A 4148-nucleotide genomic window follows, 5' to 3' on the forward strand; every position below is an offset into this window, starting at 1 on the left:
TCTTTCTAACCAGAAGGTCTTTTGAAAGAGAAGTGTGGCCAGATCATTCACCTCTTACAACTTGCTGAGGGATTTCTCATCACCATTAGGAATAACCCAAAGGATCTCAGAGGGAGGAGTGCTTGCTAAAAAAGGAAAACTAGATCCCATAGAATCAATATTCCACCTTATTCGTTTCTACTAAGTGTTATCTAAAGCATTTCAGAAATCCTATGTTGGTAGAAAATGCCATTGCATAAGGCATAAAATGCTGATCACTGAAATTGGGTTGCCTAGAATGGCATTCTGGAAGGCCATCATCATCTTCCAGGAGCAAGATCCCTCCAACATCAAATGGGTTGATGATAGTGCAAGTATGTTGTGGAGTCCACTGGTGTTGTCACCACCATGGAGAAGACCAGAGTCTACTTGAAGGGTGGATCCCAAAGGGGAATCATCTTTGTCCCTTCTGCTAATGCCCCATGCCTGTGATGGGTGTGAACCATGAGAAGTGGGACAACTGACTCAAGATTGTGAGCAGTGTATACTGAGGTACCAACTGCTCATTCTGTCCTGGCCAGACTCATCCATGACAACTTTGCCTTTGTGGAAGGGACTTATGACCACAGTCTGTGCCATCACTGTCACAAAGAAGACTGTGGATAAACCTTCTGGGAAGCTGTGGAGATTTCCAGAACATCATCCCTGCATCCACTGGCAATGCCAATGCTGTGGGCAAGATCATGCCAGAGCTGAACAGGATGCTCAGTGGAATGAAACTCTGTGTTTCTACTCTCCGTGTATCTATTGTGGATCTGGAATGCTGCCTGGAGAAAGCTATTAAGTATGATGACATTGAGAAGGTGCTGAAGCAGGCATCAGAGGGCCCACTAAAGGGTACTTTGGACTGCACTGAGGACCAGGTTTTTCTCATGCAACTTTAGCAGTGATTCTGGGGCTGCCATTGCTCTCACTTCCTGATGGGACAGTGAATACAGCTACAGCAACAGGATGTTGAACCTTGTGACCTTCATGGCCTCCAAGGAGTAAGATTCTCTGGACCAACCACCCCAACAAGGACATGAGAGGAAGAGAGAGGCTGTCAGCAGCTGAGGGGTCCCTCTCTCAACTCAGCCCCCAACACTAAGCATCTCCTCTCATAGTTTCCATTCCCAGGCCCCAGAAGAGTGACAAGGGCTTAGGGAGCCCTTCTCTCTTGAATACCATCAACAAAGGTCATTGTACTTGGGGGGGGAGGTCAACGAACCTTGTAAACTGTCACTTCCTTCTGAAAGTAGAATTTGACTAGGTTTAGAACTGTGCACTTACCAAGAGATTTTTGCATTGTTTTAATTTTATTTTAATTACTTATATGTGGTTATGTGCACATGAGTGCAAGTGCAGAGGCCAGAGACCTCAGATCCCCTTAGAGCTGGAATTACAGGGCTGTGATCCATTTGGAGGTGGTTGCAGTGAATCAAACTCAGGTTCTCTGGACAAGCGGTGTATGCTGGGACATCTTTCCAGCCCCAGCTGAGAGGTTGTATAGATGAACATAAGCTATTCTTGCCTTGGGATTGAAACTTAGAAAGCTAGAGCATGTCAGTATTGCTCCCACAAAAGAAGGAGATCCAACATGTGGTATTGAAAGAGAGCATACTTGGGAAGTGCGCTTCTCCATGCTATGAATGAGTTTCCTGTGGTCCATGTTTAAGGATTAAAGAAGAGTATGCATGCTTGTCTTAAGGTTGGTGCATAGTGGGTATCTGAGCAGCCTGAAGGCAATGTTACCAAGATTGAGTGGGGAGTGAGCAGCCATGACATCTCCAAGTATGACTGCAGCAAACCTCCTTTGGGCCAAAAATGATGGGTTAGAATGGAGGCAGAGGACCCACTGGTGACAATATACAGCAGATGAGAGTTATTGGGGTCATTGAGAAAAATCACTTCTGTGTGGTCGAGTAAACCATGTGGTCAAAGGAGAGCAGAGTGGTGATCTGGATTTCACTAGGATGAACTGGCAAAGTCATAGAAGTATAAAATGTCTTGCTGGGCTGTTAGTGTCACTGGCATCCAAAATGGTCACCCTGACTTGCAAGTGTCCCAAAACTCATCACTATGTTCTTGGGACCCAGAGTCACTGTGGTCTAGACCTATACCTCTACCAACTCCAATTGACTCACTAGACATAGCCCTTGGCTTGTCCAAGGTCATGCCTGTCTCATGGTCTCTCTTGAGTTCTTCTAACTAGATTTTGTCTCTGTTTTGGATGTAGGGGGAAGTGAGCAATGTCTTTTGATATTATTCTCCTTTACAATACATTCAAGTGTTTGGTAGACTAGAGAGACAATCTGGTGATAATCAATATATGGCGGCCATGGATGCCCATTCATTTATCCTTTTGCTGTTTTATTCCTCCATCATGGTTTTGTATGGTGCACCAACTTCGTTAGTGATTGAGTGTATTTTCACTTACAGACTCATAAAGGTGCTTCTTTCACATCAGCAATGAAAATTCATCAGTATTTGGACTAGTCCCCTCCCTTCAAGTAAAGGCTAAGCAACAAGGGAAGCATGTGTGTAAACTGAGATGCAATGTAAGGGGACGATCATGGGGTAGGACCCAGGTACAACTATGGTATACAGGTATGGGGATCAGGGATTGCACTGAATCCTATAACCGTGAGAGAAGAAAAAATCCCCAGTTAAGTGTTCATGATAAGCCAGAATATGCCTCTTTGCAAAGGAAACTGTGGAGGAAGTCAGATTGCCCCCACAGCGCGCAGGCAATTCCTCAAGATGTGAGATACGGAATACGAGAGGGGACAAAGCAGAAGGCAAGGTAGGAGGCAGATGCCGGGCCAAAGGAGAGTTTCAGTATCAGTTAAAATGAGGTTTATGCTACCTTTGTGGGCAAAAGAGAACCTGTCACCAGCTTCAGTAGGGGCAGGACTAAGAGCAGGTTATAAATTAAGCGAGAGGAAATGCAGAGGTTGGAGAGATCACTTAGCAGATACGAAGGCTGCTGCTCTTCTGCAGGACCAGCGTTTGGTTCCCAGCACTCACATCTGACAACTGACAATCACCTTTAACTCTAGCTCCAGGGACCTGATGCTATCTTCTGGCCTCTGAAGGCACCTACAATGCGCATGTGCATACATATGTACATACATACATACATGCATGCATGCATACATTCATACAGATACACTTGAAGGATAAATTTATATAGAAAAAAGAATCCAAAGATGAGCAAATTCACCTGCTGTATCCACAGTTTCCTTATCTGAAGATTCAGCCATAAGTTGAAAAGACACATTTTGCAAAAAGTGTCTCCCCCCGCCCTCCATCTTTGCTCTCCAAACAATATGGTATCACGTCTCTTCCCTCAGCACGTTCACTGTATTGGGCTTTGTAAGTAATGCATGGCAATTTAAGAAATGTGGGAGATGACGTAGACTCTGTGTAAATACTGCGTCATTTTAGACAAGACTGTTGTGTCCCTGCATACTCTGCTATCAGGGAAAAATAAACGTCCTGGACCCAGTCCCCACAAAACAGTAGGAACTAATATTTCAAGTGAACACAAACATGCTTTCTGAAATTCAAACTCATTGTTTACTTTTACCTTTGTTTCCTCTAATCTCTTCTTGCCACATCGTTATCTCTAATGGAACACGTTGCTTAAGAGGTACGATTTCCTAATTTGGGAATTTGACAAGGGACCAAGCAAGATAGATTTCCCATTAACTTTGAATATCACATGTCTTTGTCTCTGAGTCACACAAGCAGATATGTTTCTTCCCGAGAGCCCATCACTTACCTGCCCCCAGCCTAAGTGCCTGAGTAGCAGCTAGACCTACCTGTGTCTGTGACCTCCTTCCTGCCATGGGCTGAGGCACCCTTGGTTCTTGGAGATAGATATGTCCTCAAACCTGGGCCATGTCACCTTAATTTTGATTGGCTCCCAGGTCACAGCCAACAAGAGAATCCTCATTTGAATCTGTAGACAGAGTAAGGAAAATCCACCTTCACCCATGTGGGTCAGCCAAAAGCCCCTAGAAAATGACAGGCAGAGGCCAAGTGAGTTTGCTCTCTCCTCTGAAACAGAGATGTCTTCTTCAGGACACAGGTTTCCAACTAGTCTGAACTTTAAACTCCAAGAGTTG

The 4148-nt window shown here is 44.7% G+C and overlaps 1 pseudogene; it reads left to right on the plus strand.

Annotated features, from left to right (window-relative positions):
- The first annotated feature begins 277 nt into the window (after nucleotides 1-277).
- LOC101835448 lies at nucleotides 278-1029 on the plus strand (annotated as a pseudogene).
- The last annotated feature ends 3119 nt before the right edge of the window (nucleotides 1030-4148 follow it).

This window comes from Mesocricetus auratus, unplaced genomic scaffold (genome assembly GCF_017639785.1).
Source record: "Mesocricetus auratus isolate SY011 unplaced genomic scaffold, BCM_Maur_2.0 Super-Scaffold_100024, whole genome shotgun sequence".
In the NCBI taxonomy this organism is placed as follows: domain Eukaryota; kingdom Metazoa; phylum Chordata; class Mammalia; order Rodentia; family Cricetidae; genus Mesocricetus; species Mesocricetus auratus.